At 59.4% G+C, this 19782-nt stretch overlaps 1 long non-coding RNA gene across 3 annotated transcripts; it reads right to left on the bottom strand.

Annotated features, from left to right (window-relative positions):
• Positions 1–1592: 1592 nt before the first annotated feature.
• LOC109253483 (uncharacterized) lies at positions 1593–10426 on the bottom strand. Of its 3 annotated transcripts, none has more exons than XR_002074417.2 (3): positions 10107–10426; positions 6574–6693; positions 1593–1935 (listed from the first exon to the last, which is right to left on the bottom strand). It is a non-coding gene; the product is annotated as an uncharacterized LOC109253483 (long non-coding RNA). The 3 variants fall into 3 exon arrangements; XR_002074418.2 differs by lacking the exon at positions 10107–10426 and adding an exon at positions 8901–9042; XR_002074416.2 differs by lacking the exon at positions 10107–10426 and adding an exon at positions 7865–8449.
• Positions 10427–19782: the final 9356 nt, after the last annotated feature.

The raw sequence follows: 19782 nt of genomic DNA, 5'->3' as shown, positions 1-19782 counted from the left end.
ACGGTCCCTTCCTCTCTGACAGCTCCCCCCCCACCCCGCACAGGAGGGCCCTGCCTTGCCCCCTGGAAGCCTTTCCTCCTCCAACCTGTCCTGGAGCTGGGGCCTGGTGGCTCTTCGGAGGGACCCTAAACTTGGGGTTTAGGGAGCCCAGGTCCAGGTGTGGGGAGAAGGACAAGGCGGAGAGGACGAGAGGCCCTGGGGGGCATGAAGAACACGGTCGGCCCACAGAGAGTTCACCCGAAGCCCCTGAGCTGGCCTGCGGTCCCACCCCGGGAACGCCCCCCGCTCCCTGTTCACGCTCGATCGCACCATCCGCCCCTCACATGCTGCTCAACGCGGCCGATGCCAAGTCCCCGGGAAGGATGGAGTGACACCAGGCACTCAAACTCACTGGCGCCACCCCCAGCCCCCTTCCCCCCTCCGTCTCCCCGCGGGCCACGGAAGGGGGGCGGGAACTCCCAGCCTGTAGCTGGTTTCGTCTTCGAGGACACGGGCAAAAGCCGAGGCGGGGAGTTGAGAGGAGCCCTCGGCATCCCCCGGGAAGACGAAGGGGACCCACTCAGGGGCCCAGGGGCGGCTCCAGGACCACAGCAGCTACAAACCACCCAGCGGCTGGAAGCCTTGGCTGCCATCCAAGCACTGACCCCTGCAGGGTTCAAGGCTGCTCTTTGGGTCTGGGTGAACACAGCTCGCCCTACCCAGTGGGAGCCCCTGGCTCACCGTGGAGTTCTCTCTGCCAGGGGCTGAGGGGCACGCACCCCCCCGGCCGCCCAAAATGGCCCCGGGGGACGGGTCTCTCCAGGTTTGAGCCTCCAGGCTGAGCACGGCCCCCGGGGTTAACATAAACCTTCCTCCCCTCAGTGAGTAAAACTCCCTGCTGCTCCCCCTGCGCCCCCCCCCCCCCAGATGAACTCCAGTCTGGCCTCGGCGGGCACAGAGGCTGCGGCGGTCTCAGGCCTCAGCGAGGGCTGCGTCACCACCAAGAGCAGAGACCAGGGGCACCAGAGGCCCCGGTGACTCATCAGGCAGCTGCTGTCCCGTTACGTAAAGCAGAGCTCAGAGCCATTAGCCGATAGGAGATGAAATTTACATTTTGAATTAACTTGGATCATCAGAACGCTTCCTCTCGACCCAGGGAAATTAAACATCAAGTCGGAGGGGCTGTGGGCTGGGGAGGCAGAGGCCCAGCCAAGCATGCCAGGTTGGCTTTCGGTTTTTCTTTTCTTTTCTTTTCTTTTTTTTTTCAACAGGCTGCAGGCAAAAGGGGACAGGAGGACACTACCGCAAAGTCAGCCTCGGAGGCAGAGGGAGATGGAAAGTGGAGATACTCTTTCGCTCTTTTTCCCTGGACAGAAGCACAATAGACCTGCGTGGCAGAATTAAATTCTGACCTGTCTGGTTTCCTCCGTCTCTTCCTCCTCGAATAGTGGTTATTTATTGAGCACTTATTATGTTCTGGCACTTAGCTGAACGCTTTGGAGATAAGGCAGAGTGAATCTGTCTTCCCCTTGCCCCCGCTTCCTGATTCCCTCCCGCCCCCCCCCCCCACCGCCGCCCGTATCCCTCGTGGGGAGGCAGCTGGAGGGAAGAAGTAAAGAGACGGTTTTATTAACAATCAAGGCTCCCCGAGTTTTGTTAGGAAATTTGTTAGTTTTTCAGACGCACTGCTCAGGAATGAGAGGCCCCAAAGTCCCGTCTGGCAACCAAGCTGCCAGCTGCCGGAAGCCCACTGCCCTCCCCCCGGTGTGTGTGAAGGGCCCTCCCTGGGGTTTGCACCGTCCTCTCTCCCGGCTGCCCGCGAGAGTCTGCATGGCTGTCCAAGTCAGAATAGCCCTCGCAGGCTGGGGTGAAGACAGCCGGCAAGCTGGAGATGTTGGCACCTTCCCGTGGCCTCTGGGTGTGTCTGTGACGGGCATCTCGCAGGATTGGTCCTTCCTGGAAAGAGACGGTATTCGCATGTCCTTCTAGCTTCGCGCTGTCCCTCACCGCCACCCCCCCCCCCAACAGCCCCTTGGGGTAGGTCCCTGATCTATAGGGCCTTCCTGGATTCGGGGGCGGATTGATCCCCAGGACAGGCTTATCACTCAAGTTGCCTTGGGTTGACTTGCTCCAATCTGAGGTCCTTCACTTCCCGAACCCAGATGGGTCAGAGGAAGTTCAGCCTCCCCTGGGCCATGGGTGCTGGTTCTCGTAGGGAGGCATGTGCCCCGGGCCCCTCTATGGTGTGGGTTCTGTCACGGCGCAAACATGGGAGCGAGACCGGAGGCCGGAGGCTGGGCTGCTCACTGCTCACCGGAGGGTCGGTTTTTCCTGCTGTCGAATATGAGAGACCGTACTCCCGATGAGCGAAATGCCTATGCAGCTCCCAGCTGGCCAGGCCTCCCTAGAATGGCAGGCTTCCAAAATCAATCCGTCACTTTCCAATGAATAGTTATTGAACGCCCTCTGACTGCCTCACATTTAGAGCCGGCCCAAGTGCTTAGGTGAGCTGATCAGGACTGTCCTTCCTAATGAATTGGTCCCACAGGAGCCTCTGTCCTTTTCCCAGGGTCACTGAAAAACTTCAAGCCTCCAGTTATCAGGAGCGCTGTTTCCTGTGACCAAGAATCCACAGGCGTGCTTTTCGCCCCGTCCAGAATTCCTGGATGGCCAGCCTCCTGGTCCACCCCCCAGACTTTGTAATTCTGCCTGGGCAGCCGGGCACGTTTGCATTTGCCTCCCTCCCTCCTGCCTCCTTTCTTCCATCCATCAACCCAGCCCCTTATCCTTCTGCTTAACTATCTGTTCCTACGCCCTCCAACCATCTAGGCCTCCACATGTCCTCATCCACCCAATGGACCACCCACCCTCCACTTAGGGGCTCATCTGGCCTCCGTAGGGTCCATTAGACACAAACTCTGCAGCCGCCCTCGATCCATCCTTCCATCTTCTCAAGGTAACGCAGCCACCAAGCTGTGAGGGCCAGAATCTGAATGAGCTCTGCCTCATGTTTCCACTCTACCCTGCACCTCCAAGACAAAGTAATGGCTAAGCCTCACAGAGCAGAAACACTGGATGGCTCCCAGAGGTGTGGACACATTGCCATAAAGGTTCAGAGGAAGCAGCATTTGAGCAGTGCTCACGACATGAAGTCAAATTTGGAAAGCCGGGATCTAAAGGGCAAAATAGAGGGGTTCCAGAGGGACTCGGTGGGGGGAGGGTGTGGACAAGGGTCAAGGTGGGTGGAGGGTGGAATGTTGGGGGACGGGTGCACTGCGACTAGGGGGTAGGTGCCGTCTAGACGGTCGGGGGCTGAGCGGATGGAAGTGTGGCTTGGTCAGAGCAAAGCGTGTGGATGGTGGGAAGAGGGCCGCCCCCAGGCTGGAGCAGATTATGGAAAGCCAGGTCGTGCACCTGAGCTGGGGTTCATTTTGTTAGTGCAGGGGGGAGACGGGAAGCTGATGATAGAAAGTTTGCAGTGGGAGAAGCCATGACCCGGAGCAGACCTTGAACTTATTTGCTTTGGGGTGCTGGCTGGTGCCATCCTCCTCGGCCTGGGGAGATGGGCCCAGACCCATCTGCTGGCCCAGGGCTCTCCCCATCAAGCCCACATGGCAGAACTCGGCCAACAGGGATCTTGAACGACCCGAGTCCAGAACATGGGTTGGCGTCGGGAGCGGGACTGACCGTGGGCTTGCAAAATGCCGCTGTCCGTGGTCATTCCATAATGGTCATTGCAGTCCCTGCCTACATCCACCAAGAACAAAATGGCACAGGAAATTGAATAGCTTCCCAGGGTCTTGCCTCTGGCAGGGGAGAAATCTAGGTCTTTTATGGTTTCAGACATAAGTGCTGGCCTGCTGCTATGCTAAAAATTTCAGCATCCGAAAGTTCCAAGCTAATTTTCAGGGGGGAAATTAGGGGAGAAGTGTCTTTTAAAACTCAGAGAATCTTGTGTTTAAAAACTTGGTTGCCAGGGAAACTCTTTCTCCAATACTTCCTTGCCACTATGTTATAAATGAAACCCCCTAACTGAAGGGTAATTAAGGTAATTGGTAACGCTGCTTGCAGAGAGAGAATGTGGCACAGCAGTTGGGGGGGGGGGGAAAGGGGCCCCCAACTTTTTAGGGCACACACACCCCTGAGCCCTGGGGAAGCTGGGCTCATTACTGCACACAGGGGGCTTGATGGCACCTTTGGAGGAGAATATAAGCCAGGGAACAGCTGCACGCTGTGTTCTGTGAAAGGCCAAGCAAGTGATTGCTGAAAGGAAATCTTAAATGTCATGCTGCTACCCCGTTGGCTTCGAATAGGTGAAAAGCTCCGTGAGTCAGCTAATGAGCAGATTGTGAAGGCCGCAGTGTTCCGGCCCCCTGTGGCTGTGTTAATGTATGTGGTACCAGGCAGGAGCTGAAGCAATTGTTATCTGCCACCTTCGGGAGGGAGGCAATTTAGCATTTAGTTTTTGGTCCCAGCCATCCAGCAATCCATCTGTCCATTCATCTAACCCTCCATCTGTCCATTCATCCAGTTGTCCGTCGGAAGGTCCATCCACCCACCATCCATCCACCCATCAGGCCCGCCAGCCACCCATTTATTCATTCATCTACCCATCCGTCTGTGTGTCTGTCTTCCTGTCTGTCCCACTCACCATCCACCCAGCCATGTGCACATGCACACATCCAACAGAGATGGTAGGAAGGAAGAATGGATGGAAGGAAGGATGGACGGATGGAAGGAAGGATGGATGGATGGATGGATGGGTGGATGGATGGATAAATGGTTGGATGGATGGATGGACAGATGGACGGATGGATGGAAGGATGGATGGATGGATGGATGGATGGATGGATGCATAGATGGATGGATGGATAAATGGTTGGATGGACGGATGGACAGATGGATGGACAGATGGATGGAAGGATGGATGGATGGATGGATGGATGGATGGATGGATGGATGGATAAATGGTTGGATGGATGGATGGACAGATGGACGGACGGATGGATGGAAGGATGGATGGATGGATGGATGGATACATGGATCAATGGACAGATGAATGGATGGATGGATGGATGGATGCATGGATAATGGATGGACAAACAGAAGATAGATAGATGGATGGATGGATTGATGGACAGATGGATGGTTGGATGGATGGATGAATGGACAGATGGATGGTTGGATGGACAGATGGGTGGGTGGGTGGATGGATGAATGGATGGATGGGTAAATGGATGGGTGAGTGGATGGGGGATGGAGAGATGGGTAGAAGGATGGGTGGGTGTGTGGGTGGGTGGGTGGATGGATGGGTAAGTGGATGGGTGGATGGGTGGGCAGGTGAGTGGGTGGATAGATGGATAAGTGGATGGATGGAAGGACAGACAGATGGAAGGATGGATGGATGGATGGATGGATGGATGGATGGATGGATGGTTAGATGGATGGATCAATGGACAGATAGATGGATCAATGGACAGATGGATGGATCAATGGACAGATGGATGGATCAATGGACAGATGGATGGATGGACAGATGGACGGATGGGTGGATAGATGGATGGATGGTTGGATGGATGGATGATGGATAGATACTCATTAATGAATGACTGAACATCCACTATCCATCTATCCACCTACCTTTATTTACTTGTGTAGGTATCTGTTCATTTATACATTCATCCATCTGTCCTCCACCCATCCATCCATTTACCCTTTCCTCCCTCCCTCCATCTAGTTAGTAAACATATACTGAGCACCCATATGGCTGGTGACAACGGCTGCCACTCAGTGAGTGCTTACAGCGTGACAGGCACTTTCCAGGCATGCTACGTTAGCAGCCTTGGGTGTTATTATGATCCTCATTCTACAGATGAGGCAGTAGGGGTGTTCTTAGCGCTGGCAAGGGTGGGAGCTTGGATTTTAGCCCTTGTCTCCACCCTGGGTGCAAATCCCTAGGGGGGGGGCATGGGTTTGGGATCATCCATCCACCAGCTTTACAACCCTCAGAGCAAGAGGTGAAGGAGGGCGGGGACGGAGAGCAAGAATGGAAGACCAGGAGGGAGACCTCCGTCCGAGGTTCCAGGAGCCAGAGGCTCTCAAAGACCAGGATCCAGCTGGCTGGCTCTGACCCTCCCCTCCAGTGCGCCTGCACACATATGAACACCACCCACCCGGCCCCCTCCCCCTCCCTCAGGGTAAATACTGCCAACGTGGTCAGGGAGCTGGTGCCAAGGTGAAAAGTCCATAGATTACAAACCCTCATGGTGGAGGCCAAGCCCCCGGGAAATGTTGTTCTCAGAAGCTGAGACCTTTTCCCCAGTCAGCTTCCGGCTAGTCCCTCCACCCCTTCCCAGGGAATGCCAAGTAGGCGAGCTGGTGTCCCCAGCCTTGGCCTCTGCCTCCCCCTTCACCGCCTTCCAAGGTACCTTTCCCCCAGAGCGGGGCTGCTTGTTGGAGGACTTCCTAAGTACCAGGGGGCCCGGGGCCACGCCAGAGTGGGGAGGGTCGGTCCAGCCAGCGTTCCACTGGGAGGGGGCTCACCGTTCTCATGCTCATTCACTTCTCTGTGCCTCGGCTCCCTCTTTTGTACACCTCTTAGTGGGAGTTCACAGAAGGGGCGCACGTCAGGTGTTCCGAATGAGCTTGGCACACAGTAGGCGCCGAATAAATGTCAGCTCTTTATGGCGATGGCCTCCTCTGTTCACTGCAGGCCTGCAGGGGAGAGCGTGTTGGACAGAGGGGCCCAGCCGTTGGGTCCGGCTGCGGGGCTGCTGTTGCACGCTGTAGGCGGCCCGGGGGCCCGCTGAGCACCGGCACCTTGCAGAGGAGAGGGTCGGCCTGCGGTCGTGTAGATCTGGGAAGGGCACCCTGAGCCGACGTGGCAAGCCACAGTCCCAGGGGACACTGCCATGTTGCAGACCCTGGTGGGAGCCGGGACCCGGGGAGGGGACGCCCCTCGGCGTGTCTTTGGGAACAGGTGTTAGGAGCTCTACGTGGTCTGAAGGGACTGATGAACATTTGTTGAGGGAACCACTGAAGAAGAGGGCTGATCTGAGCCAGCTCCCCGCCACCAGTGACCCGCGCGGTGCCCTGTGTCAGGCAGACATTCAGTGCCACCCGTCGTCACATCCCGTACAGCAGGCCGCCTCTCTGGGCCCCCCAGGCTCCCCTCCGCCGCAGCCGTGACATCAGTGTCCAGCTTATGGGGCTTGGGGGGGGGGGGGACTTGCCAAGGTCCCCGGATGCCAAGAGCAGGGCCGCGTTTGAACCCCGGTGTGTCTGAGCCCAGGGGGGCTCTCTGCCTTCCAGCCGTCTGCGGACCCCGGGGGAGACAGGCGTGGGTCCCCCCAGCGCTTCGCAGATGCTTCCAATGGTTGGGGACAGTCTGAGCGCCCGGCCACCGCTTGCTGAGTGTTAGCCCCAGGGCAGGCTCCGGGGCTCCTGGGCAAGCCCGCCGTGCGGCCCTGGGCTTTGGGCAGCAGTTTCCGTCGGGGGTCCCTGCCCAGGGGTGGACTCTGAAGATGCCTTGGAACTGCTTCCCGAGCCCAGAGCTAAGCCTGAAACATCTGTCCCTTCCTGGATAGCAAGCCTAACACCTGCCCCCTGTCGGGTGCTTGCCAGGGGCACAGCGCTGTGCTGGTTCCCCTCAGCGCCCCCGTGGGTCCCCCGGAAAGTCAAATGTGCCGTCGTCCTCACGAAAGACAGAGGGGAGTCGGCCGGGAGGACCACCTTCTCCGTCCTTCCTGCAGACATCCCCAGGTGATGCCACGTCCCTCCTGCCTCCGCTCCCCCCGCCTCCCACCCAGGCAGGCAGGCAGACGGGGCGCTGCACCCCGTCTCTCCAGGCGGGGAAACTGAGGCTCAGAGCTGGGAAGAGGCAGACCCGAGGCTCCCAAGTTTTCTCTTGCTCGCGCTGCAGACAGTCTGGGTGAGTCATCCAAGGTCACCCAGAGCCTCCGCCGCAAGACAACAGTGTTTTGACTTCGGGTCAGGCCCTCCTTCCATCCCGCCGCGCCGCGAGGGGAGGGAGGCGTGGGGGCCGCCGGGGGCCTCTTTAATTCATGAGTTACTGGCAAAGGCACAATCTCGGGGGAAGATTGATGACCGGCTGCAGGTATTGGTGGGCGGATTCATAAAGCTTTCGGCAGCCGTAAATCAGATGAATATTCAAGATTCCGCCTCGGGAGCAATTCTCCAGCTCTGGCAATAACAAGACGGATATGCCGCAGGAAGGCGGGCGCGGTGGCCTCAGGAGCCCCGCGCGAGGCTCTTTCCACTTGCACAGAACTTCTGCTTTGCCTGGGGAGCTTGGGCGGCTGGAAACACAGAGGAGATCGTGGGCCCCAACCCCCAAAAGCAGACCCCTTTTTACAGATGTGGTTTTGGTTTGTTTTTAATTACTAAGGTCTTTACATGCAGTGAAATACACAGGTCTTAAGGGGAAAGTGGGCTGAGTTCGGGCACCTGTGTGTGATCTAGAACATTCCATCATCACCCCCCAGAAAGTTCCCTTGGGCCCGACGCTGTGCATATCCCACCTCCCCGAGCCCCCAGGCAACCACTGATCTTCTTTCTGTCACTGCTGGAAGGTTGTGCCTTATCCAAGGCGGACAGACTTGTGGGGTCCCTGCCCAGGGGTGGGCTCATTGCCCACCTGGGTTCCTTCTCCGGGTCCAGGTTAGTGTTCTGCTCAGCCTTGTGGGGGGGCGGAATGCATTACTGGGACCCTCTCGTGCATGGCTGCGTGGCCCCCTGGAAGCCTTGGCCATGGCGGGTTGAACCGTTCGCCCAGCGTGGCCGCCTGGCCTGTTCCCAGCTCTGCCCGTGTGGGGCAAGGCGACTGGATGCCCGTACTCGGCTCTCTGGGGACCTCCGCTTGGAGGTGGCGCTGCTGGGCCCAGGGGCACATGTCTGCTGACCTGTGCAGGGAAGCGCCCCACGGATTTCCAAGTGCGTGAGATGTTGGTGCCCGCCGGCCCAGACCAGCGTCTCACCGCGCTTGGCGGTCTGTTGTTGGACCCCCGGCCGCAGGTGTGTGGGGGCATCGGCACGGGACCGCCCTCCGTGAGTCTCCACTGGTCCTGCGGGAGGCAGGCTTTCCCCTCCCCTGACCAGCCCATGGGGACGCAGTTCGGCTCCGGCTGAGTTCAGGGGCTCAACGCCTAGGCTCCACCTTCCACGCGAGGCTGAAGCTTCTTCCCGGGGGCCGCTGAGGCCCAGCTCAGACGGGTCCTTACAAAGCTGTCCCCCGGCTGTCCACTGCACCCAGGATACAACCCCGACTCCTCCTGTGCTTGGCTGCAAGGCCCTGGGGGATCCCACCCTGGCCACCCCTCTGCCCTCAACTCAGGCCACAGTCCCTCCTGCCAAGCCGGCTGCGGCCTTCTGGCTCGGGGCAAGTGCACTGGCTGCTCCTTCTGCCTGGAGAGTCGTAGAGGTGGGGTCTGCGTTTTCACCCCTGCCCCACTTTGGGGTCCCACAGCCTTGTTTTCAGGGAACCCCTGAGGGCGTAGAGGCTTCAGAGAGCCCTGCTGCCCTGCCATCTGCCGGTCCTATCTGTCTGTAGACGGGGGGGGGGGGGGGGGAGGGGGGGTGGGATGGGGGGGATGGGGGGCCCTGGGAGGGGTCACCGTCGCCTCCTGCAGCAGTCAGCTTGCTGGCTGTGGGTTAGGTGCCGTGTGCCGTCGCTGCCCCCACCGTGATCCTCACCCAGAAACTGAGGTCACCGTAATGCCAAAGACCCCCCCTCCCCCCCCCCCCCCCGCCCTTCCCAGTCTCCAGCCTCTCTGAGGACTGGAAACCCTGAATGGTCTGGCATCTTGCCTGGTAAGGGAGCCCTGGGCCGGCTTCGGGCAGAGGCCAGCCTCCTTGAAATGCCTCCCTCTGGGGATTCACACCCTCCCAGTAAGGCAAAAGGAAGGCTCTTGCCATTTCCTCTTCTGGAGAACATTTCCCCGCTCCCCGGCTGCCAAGATGAACTTCTCTGCTAATTCTGGGCTCTATTATTTCATTGGTATCAGCTGGCACCACAGGCAGATATGAAGTTCATACTTTGGAAGGACCCGTCGGCATCCCAGAGGCCAGAGCCCCCCCACCGCCCCAGGGCGGGGAAAGCCAACACTCACTTTGTCCGCAGCAACGCCCTCCCCCTGCTGTTCTGTCCTGGGGTGGGCGTGTTGACAGAGGACCCCCTCCCCACCACCCCCGCCCCTGCAATCTCTCCCCAGGGCTGCAGGCACTAACACCGTAGTGCCCGGGGAGGGGAAATGTCCCGGGTTACCCCTCCCCGGCCCTTCCAGCAGCCGCGATTTCTATGCATGAACCCCGGTGCCATCCACCAAGCCCTCGGACCAGCTCCCCAAAAGGCAGTCACCCCAGCTTTCTCCCCACCGAGGGAAAAGTTTCTCTTCCTAGACTTTCAAAGTCCAAGAAAGAACCTTAGCAACACAGGCACGTCCACGGGCAGACATGTGCGTCATGGAAAACTTGGAGGCTGGTGATTGGGACATCTCTGCTGCAGCCAGCCAGGCCCCCGAACGCTTGAAAAACAACATAATGTATTCCTGTCTGCAGCTCTGAGCAAAAGCTCATTTCGTGTCTTGTGTTTCCATTTCCTGAGGATTAATAGGTGTGGAGGGGGACTCGGGCTTCGTGCCGAATATTTATTTAGTCAATATACACATCAATTTAGCAAATTAGAGATTGCAAGCCATTTAAGCAATGCTGTAAAAATAATAGCTGTACTTTAAACTTGTAATGGATTTTGGTGTGGGTGGGGGGGTGACTACGTGCCTGGTACTTTGTTCTCCTTAAACTTCAGCAAATGTCTGAGTCATTGTGGGTGTTTGTTAAGAAAGCAGACATCTCAAGCCCGTCGTCTGGGGTACGCGGACGGGGGTCTGGGGTGGGGGCTCTGAAACACACTTGGAGAAGCCAGAGTGGGCTCTGGGTGGAGGGACCCTGCGTGTAGACCCCGGCCGTGCTCCTCCTCGCCGGGTGACCGCGGAGGACGGGGTTCTCGGCACTGCTGACCTTTGGGGCTGGATGGTTCTCTGTCACGGGGAGGGGGCTGTTCTGGGCCTCAGAGGATGTTTCTGGCAACATCCCTGGCCCCCACCCACCAGATGCCATGAGCGGCAGCCCCAGTTGTGGTGATCACTGATGTCTCCAGAAACGGGCCCGTGTTCCCTGGGGGCGGGGGCACGATTTCCCCCCGTTGGGAACTACCGGCAAACAGCAAGGCTCTCAGACCCTCTGAGCCTCAGTTTCTTCCCAGAGGCCCCGCTTCTGCAGCGCAGTGAGAGCGTGGCTGCTGCCCACGAGGGCTCAGGGACGAGCAAGGACTCGCCCAGGGGCATTCAGCCAGCGCCCGCTGAGCTGGGGGGTGCAAGCCGTGTCCTGCTTCTTGGAATGGTCGAGGGCTTCTGCTCCGCCTCCGTCAGCCAGGGGAGCTTTCCGCCCCTCCGTCTCCCCTGCTCTCTCCCGGCACCGCTGCTCTCTTGCCGGGACTTCACCGACTGTCTCCTGCTGGGATGGGGACCCTGTGAGTCGCCCCTCCTGGCTTCCGCCGTCCTGGCCCCTGCTGTTTCACCAGCTCTTGGCACGGTGTCGATGAATCAAAGAATGATAGAATGGCTCCCCTGAACGGTTGCCAAGGCAGAGCCGCTGACTGCCCCACATCATCTACTTTCCCCATCTTCTCCAGGAACGAGGACCCCGATTTTTAGCTCCTGGGCACATGGATGTGCGACTGAGTGCTGGCCAATGACATGTAAGTGGAAGTCTGGTGTGTGGCCTTCCAGGAAGTTTCCTCACAGAGAGGGAACAAGTCCTTCCTCGCTCCTTTCTCTTTCTTGATGGCTGGAATGAGGACGTGAGGGCTGGAGCACAAGCAGCCACCTTGGTCTGTGAAGTAGAAGCTCTGTGTTGAGGATGGAGGGGCAACGAAGTCGAAGGGACCTGGGCGCTGGTGACTTCTGGCTTGATTTGTCCGTTCCACATACCACACTGAATCCTAACCGATGTTCTAGGCTTCGGGGAGTGGCCAGGACGGAGGAGGGAGCAAATGTTGTTTCTTTCTGTTCGGGCTGCTCCCACATCAATGGGTGGCATGGGGCCTGGCAGTCAGAAAGAGTTCCCACCTACACTGTCAAGTCAGGTCCCCCCGAGCTCCCAAGGTCAGAGGGGAATCTGAGGTCCCGGGAAAGAGGCAACGTGCTGAGGAGCAGAGGCAGGACACAGGAGTGAGAAATGGGCCGGGCTTCCAGCCTTGAGATGCCCACTCGAGAGCCAATGTTTCTTACTTGTCATTACTGCTTCTCTGACTTCCACTCAAGTACTCCATTCATTCACTCGTGCATTCATGCAATGAATGCCACGCTAAGCCTGCCGGAGGCCGGGGCCTGGAGCCTGGATGATAAGGATTACAGCTTCTGGAATCCTGGAGCAAAGCCAGCTAGTCGGGGGAGACAGAACACGAAGCAGCGAACGGGGAAGGGGACCGGGGGTTAGAGTGGCCTGCTTGGCTGGGAATGAGGGGAGGCGCAGTTGAGGGTGTCTGAGCAGGGGCAGCTGCGGGTGGAAGAGACCGGAAACATGCCGTGGGAGGTGACAGGTGCGGAAGGAGGGCCACAGGGAGCCGCCATGGCGTCGGCAGAGGGACCAACCTGTGCAAAGGCTCGTGAACGGGGAGTGTTGCAGGGGCGGGATGATAGGCGGCCAGAAGGCTGGACTGGGGGGGGGCAGCCTTGAAGGCGATTCAGTTAGGGGCTCAGGTCCAGGGGACCCCCGTCAGGGAATTATCCAGGGGGGCTGGAACCACATAAGCACCCGCCCGGGGCTTTGCACGCTGGGGCTGGTTTTCTCCGCAGCCCCTTGGGTGCCCTGGGCACCTGCCCGTGACTCCGGGAGCTGGAGGCCTTTCTCAGACCACTCGAGCGGCTCCTCCCGCATGTGGGGCAGGTTGTCCACCTCCCCCCCCACGCCCCCACCGGGCGCGGCTCTCAACCCATTTTATTGGGCCCATTTCACCAGGAGGAAAATCGAACTGAAGCCCAGGGAAGCTAAGTCATTTGATCAACGACACACAGGAAGTGGCAGCCAGGACTTGGATCGGAGAGGCTGTGTGTTGACACCCTGCCCTGTGGCATAGGTCCTACTTGGTTCTGATTTTGACTTGAAGGCCCCGCCAAGCTCAGGGTAGACCCCGTCCTTCAGCTGTGACAAGCACCTGGGGACTTTGTCACGAGGGCTGGGTTTGGGTAAGAGAGAGGAGAGGAGGTGTCAGATTCTGGCCACGTTTGGGGGTTGAGCCGACAGACTGGAAACGCAGTTTCCAAACCCCTTCTTGGTTCCGACATCCTGCTCACGGAGGAAAATCACGAGCCGTGTTCCACAGTCGCGCCCAACGCTTTAACACAATGGCTGCTCCCCCGGGAGTGGGCTTTCCGAGGATGGCCACCTCCTAGCAGCACCAAGGAGGCTCGGCTGTGACACGGGCGGGCTCACCGCGAGTGCCCACGCGGGAGCACAGAGCCACCCTAACATCGGAAGCTGACTTTTAAAGGGATGCCCGTGTGGGGGCGCCTGGGGGGCTCAGTCGGTCGGTTAAGCGTCCGGCTTCGGCTCAGGTCACGATCTCGCGGTTCGTGGGTTCGAGCCCCGCATCGGGCTCTGTGCTGATGGCTCGGAGCCCGGAGCCTGCTTCGGATTCTGTGTCTCCCTCTCTCTCTGCTCCTCCCCCACTCATGCTCTGTCTCTCTCTGTCTCAAAAATAAATAAATGTTAAAAAAAAAAACGGGTGACCATTTTTTAAAAGCATTTTAAAGTAATTCCATTGTGTGCATGCAGTTTTTGGCTGCTCAGGAAAGCAATCCTCAACATGGTTCAAGGGTGTTTGTGCAGGAGGGGGGCGGGGAGAAAGGGGGATGTTTAGGACTTGCAGAAATTGGGAACGAAGCGGGGGCTGTGAGAAAGGAAAGAGTTTGGAGAGACAGCACGCCAGGCAGGGGACCGACGGAGACAAAGGACAGGAGGCAGAAAAACGACTGACCGTGTTTGGTCGTGGCCGGTAGGGTGGCTCTCTGAGCCCTTCTCGAAGATGCCGGGGCGTGGGCCAGGGTGGAGGCTGATCAGGCTGGGAAAGGAGTTACGGGTTCACCGAACGGAGCAGTGTGACCCCTCAGGAATGACAGGTGGGGCGTGAAAACTGACGCTTCTCTCTCAGAGGGGCTTTGGTTTTATTTAATCTGATCCAACACGTTGCCACTGAGGCCCCGCCACGTACAAGAACTTCATGAAGACACGATGGGGAGCCAGACAGACGTGGCCCCTGCCCAGGGGGCACCCGCTCTAGTGGGGCAGCTAAGAGACCATCGTGTGAGGCCACCCTTGGGCAGGCCCTTCCGGGGAGCAGGCTGAAACCTGGGGAGCGGACTGCCCTCAGTCCCGTGGGTTGTTCTGGAAGGTAGACAGGCACATTCTTGCTGCCTTGAGGAACCTGCTCGTCTGCCATCTGTCTCCATCCAGAAAGGGGTTCCTCAGTTTGGGACGAGGACAGAGGGCCCCCGGGCAGCTTGGGTGTCCCTCTGCATGTGTCCCGTGAGCAGAAGGCAGCTGTCAGGATTTAACCTCTTCTTTGTCCTGAGCAATTCAGGTCCAGCTGAGCATGCTCAGTTGGACCCGAGTCCTTTGGAGCAAGGCTGCACCTCCTCGGAAGGCCCGAAGGGGGCTCCCCCATCACGCAAGCACATCTGTGCGCAAGACGTCCCCTCCCCACCGAGCAGGTGGTTTGTCCTGAGATTTCTTACGATTACAGACACACTGGACCTGCGAGGAGCTCTAATAAATATGAATTTCTCCAATTTGTTTGTTCCACGGATGTTCTAGCACTTGAGCAGCTGGGGCTCAGGGATGCGAGACCCACTCCTTAATTGGTCCCTAACTTAATTCTTAACCCTTCAGCGATTTCTTGCCCGGTGTTTTTCCTTCAGGCTGTGCACATGGGCATACAGACAAAGCCAGGGACTTCTACAGTTTGGGACCGGAAGGGACCTTTAAAGAATAACCAGCCCCTGTCGGGCTCTGTGAGCCAGACGTTGTTCTAAATGTTTGACCGGAGCTCATTTACTCCCCACCCTCTTGTCAAACTGTCCACCCTCCCGCCCAGGGCAAGCCACCGCAGGACCCACAGATGAGGGGACGCGCATTCCTGCTTGATTTCTTCCAGGGATGGGGAGCTCACTCCCCGTTCCTCACGCGGCAGCAGAACACCTCTGTACCCAACAGTGCCAACAGTGATGAGCCCCTCTCTGAGTCCTCAAGGGCTCCAGGTTTGTCTCAGAAAACACTCGAAGTCACCCTCGCTGTGATAAAGACAGCCCTTCGTGGGTCCAGACACTCCTCCCTCGATCCCGCTGCTCTGCTGTGGGTGACTCCACTCGTGTTCACCCGACCCAGTGCCTGAAACGGACCTCGGGGAGGAAGGCATCCTCTGGGGTTTACAGAATTCCGGACTTCGTTCGATATTAAGCAAGGAGTAAAAAGAAGGGAGAAGCATTCGTCTCTCAAAGGGCACTCACTCCAACGGGCCCGGACCCTTGAGCCGGCTCTGTGGATGCCAGTGTGTCCCGAAGAGGCTGGGGGGCGGGGGGGGGGGGGAGTTCTGCCTGCTTGGGAGTGGTGACAAAGCGGCCCATACATGGCACTCGCCGTGGGCCACGTGTGTCTGAGCCTCTCCGAAGCTGCCCAGGGAGGTGAGGACCGGCTGCCCCACACGTGCACCTGACCCGTGGGGATATGGGGAGGACTGAATGAGAAAACACACACAAAGAGCTTGGAACGAGGCCTGGCAAACACCTGAGAAATGCAGCCGGTGAACAGTCCCATTTAACAGATGGGGAAATCGAGGCCAGGGAGGCTAAGCAATCAAGCCAGGAATACGATGGGGCCTCCTGAGCCCTGGTCTGCATCCTGGATGTTAAAACCCTGGACGCTAGCCCAGACCCCTCGGGCAATCAGGTGCATGATACAGATGATAAAAATGAGATGCTTCCGGAGGCCGTTCCGGAGAGACGCTTTCTGAGTACCGTCCATTAATGAGTGGCTATCGTTGTTCTCTCTGGGGACACTATGACTGGGGAGACTAGACCTGGCCTGAGGCCAAACGGGGAGGCAGGACTTGAACTCAGGTCTCTCAAACAACCACACAGTACTGTCCTTACTGCTACTTCCTCGTGGGCAGAACAGGCAGGCTCTACCCTAAGGCAGCACCCTTTGCGGTGACACCCCACGGCATGCCCAGAGGTGGCTGTAGCTCATGCGACATCACCAGGAAGGGCAGGGCTACCTTTGGTGGCCAAAGGGAGTCACAGGGAAATACGTGGGCTCAAACCCTGCAGTGAGGCCCTCAGCTGGGCACCTGCGGCCAGTTGCCTCCCTGCTCTGAGCGCAGCTCCCCGAATTGGATTACTGTGCCTGTTTCGCCGAGAACACCGTGGCACAGGTGGGAATGAACCCAGCCGGTGTCGCGGCTCCTCCCCGCCGCCATGGCCGCCGGAAGATGCACTTTCGGACTGGCTGTGTTCCCACCGGGGCCTGGACCCGGGTGAGAGCTTCAGTGCAGAGGAGGCCTGTCTAGGGCAGGGGTCCACGCTGGGGCCGTTGCCCTAAGCGAGTTTCTGGCCCACTGGGCTCCCAGGCTTCGAGGGAGCAGCTCTGTCCCCAGGAAAGCCTCCAGGTTCAAACTAGCCGAGGGGCAAAGCCAAGCCACAGATGAAGCCGAAGAGCATTGCCCCACCCTTGGCCTTGGGGAGTTTTGGGGAGTTTTGCTGTCCTGGCAGGTGGCGATGAGGTCCACCCAGTTTCCCCCTCGCTGCCTCCCTCCTCGCTTAGACAGGGCTTTGCAAGGCCTTGCTTTTTTTTTTTTTCTTTTTTTTTTTTTCACCCAAGTCCCGAGCAGTGTGGGCAGAGCTTAGACAGGGTGCGGGTGCTGTCCCCAGCTAACCCAAAGCCAGTGTCTCTGACAGCTTGGAAGTTTCTAGCAAGAGATCCAGCCTGAGCTGGTTCCATTAATCATTCCCTGTAGACTTGACCTGGTGAATTCTCCAGGCCACAGGAGAGCCCAGGCCCTAGCTGTGAGCATTACAGTGGGGGCGTTTCGGTGACGGCCCCAAGGGAGGAGGGGGTTCGAGGTCAGTGGGGAAGGAGTGAGCTCCCTCCCGTGCCTGGGGTCACACACACCCCCTGCCTCACACGGCCGAGAGCCACGATGGGGTGGGTTGAGACCAGACAAGAAATGGGCAAGTGCATCCAAGCTGGGCAGGGGTCCCCGCGGAGACCGGGGTGCCTCTGTTTATTAACCCAACACTCCCCGAGCGCCCGGTGGGAAGGGATGTGTTGGCTGCAGACATGATGAAGAAAGAAAACCATGGTCAAGGCCGGTAAGACAAAGAAAGAAAGGCCGTGTTCACGGAGCACTTACCACCCCTCAGGCCCCGTCCTGCGTGCCCCCCACCCGCCCGCGTGGCCCAGAAATGGGCGGAGCGGTCCCTGCCTCCACTTTGTGGCTCAGCAAGGTTGGCCCCGCGGCCAGGGTTCCCACGCTGACAAGTTTGAACCGGGCGTCCAGCTCCAGGGCCTGAACCCTGAGCCCCTGGGCCACTTCTGAGCCGCCGTGGGAACTGTCCTGGGAGGGAGATCGAGAACGACCCCAGTCCGATGACCAGTTTCCCATGATGTGGTGCATGGGACGGCTGGGGACTCCTGGGGACGTGCAGGTCCTGGAGACCACTGGTGGCCAGGACCCAGACCCATTAATAGCAGCTGGGGGGGAGGCGAGGGGGCTTCCCTGGGAGGCGACTGGGCAGAGGATGGGGTACGAGGCCCGGGTGGGGAGCTGGACCCGCCCACCACACCGCCTTGTCACCCCAGACCCACGACGACGACGGCCCAACAAGGCTGTCTCCGACGGGGACCGACCAGCAGGTGAATGCCAATTCCAAAGCCACAGGCAACACCAACATGGTCCCTCCGTGGGGGTGAGAGACACGAGCCTCCCGCCTGGAGGAGGGACACCTGAGTCGAGTCCTGGCGCCACCTGAGGAAGCAGGAAGGGCGTCCCATGAGGCGGAAGGTCATGTAGAGGTGCTGAGGCAAGTGTAAGGCCAAAGCGTGCCCTGCATGGAGGCAGCCGCGGGGTCTGGCGTGCAGAGCTGGGGGCATGGAGGGAGCAGGGAGGTGAGGGAAAGGGTGGAGGCCCACGTCTGGCTGATCCCGGGGTCCATGGTGAGCCACTGAGGGATGTGGCAGGGAGTGCCAGCAGCCACATTTCCCCCAGTCCCTTGGATGCTGGGTGGAGAACAGATCGAGGGGCAACAAGAAAGTCAGGGGGAAGGCTGCTGGAGGGGCATGGCTGGGCCAGGGCTGGCTTTGGAAGTGAGGGAACGGGCAGCTTCGAAGGCGCTAGCAAGTGAATGTTGCCAGGACCTTCCCCAGGAGACTTCTCTAGAGAGATCTACGTGGGTCCTGAGGAGGATGGGATGAGCAGGGGTTGGGGACACGGAGAACCACCAGGCCAGGCCCGCCCCTGCTCCTGGGGCACCGGGAGGGGGCCGAGCCCCCAGACCTGGTTCTGAGGAACCCCTCTCACCCAGGAGGGGGGAGTCCGCCTCAGGGCGGCCAGAAGGGCCAGCTGGAGGGGGGCCGGGCGGGCTCAGGGTGGGGGGGCACGCTTGGGGTGTGCAGGCGGGCGGGGCTGGGATCGGGGCCTGGGGGCCGAGGGCAGAGAGGACGTTCCTGGAGTGTCAGCAGGGGACAGGGCGGGGCAGGGGCAGGGGCCGGAGCCAGCCCCCAGCTCAGGCAGGAAAATCTCCGGGCCTGGCCCGAAGCCAGAATCAGCCAGAAAAATCAATGCTTAACCTGGTGACTCCCACAGGGACATTGGCCACCACGTCAGCATGTGGACTGAGACCTGGGTCTTTGTAAATACCCCAGCAGGGAGTGAAGTCCCCGCCCAAAGCCGCCCGCCCGTCCACACGCAAGTTCGTGTGCTTGTCTCCACGCGAGGGGCAGTGAGCCTGAGGGAAGTAGTCAAAGACCACGAGACGTTCACAGGCACCCCCATCTTTTGGGGGCCCGAGTGCAGTCTTTGGGGGGGTCGAAGAAGCAGCCTGGCTGTGGGGGCCTCACCAGGGGGATCACAGTCCCCTCTCACACGAGGAAGCGGACAGGACCATCGGGATGGGCGCAGGGACTGGGGGCTGGGGGGGGGCAGGGAGGGTGAGGGAACGGCCGCTGTCACAGTTCGGAGGGAGGAGCAAGCCGTGAGCCAAGCCCCACCTCTGCCCAGGTGTGAGGCCAGGTGGGCGATGACCCCCCGTCACGGACCAGGACCCGCGAGGCCGGGGCGGGTGGGAAACCGGGCACAGAGAAGGCGCACGCTCGCCCACAGCCGCACAGCCTGGGGGAGGGTCTGAACCACCGAGGCCGCTCTGGGGCAAAGCCTCTGCCTGTAGGACAAGTGGACCAGGAGGCCTCGATTTACCCTGCGGCACCGGGCCAGGAGCTGCTCCTTCTCGTTTCTGGGCCCCCGGGCTTCGTGCGACGTGAGTCACAGAGTCCGCCAACTATAGCGGGCATCAGCCCTCGGGGAAGGGGCCTCAGAACGCTGATTCCCAGGCCACCCCCCGGCCTATCTGCACGGCACCTCTGGGCCCGGGGCCCCGGAGCCGGCATTTCTATGAGTCCACTCTGGCATCGGAGGATGGGCAGTACGGGCTGGGCCCCAGCACGGCCCGACTTGAG

Source organism: Panthera pardus, unplaced genomic scaffold, assembly GCF_024362965.1.
Source record: "Panthera pardus isolate Hobbes unplaced genomic scaffold, ASM2436296v1 HiC_scaffold_25, whole genome shotgun sequence".
NCBI classification, from domain to species: Eukaryota; Metazoa; Chordata; class Mammalia; order Carnivora; family Felidae; genus Panthera; species Panthera pardus.
This window is presented reverse-complemented; position numbering and strand designations above follow the sequence as displayed.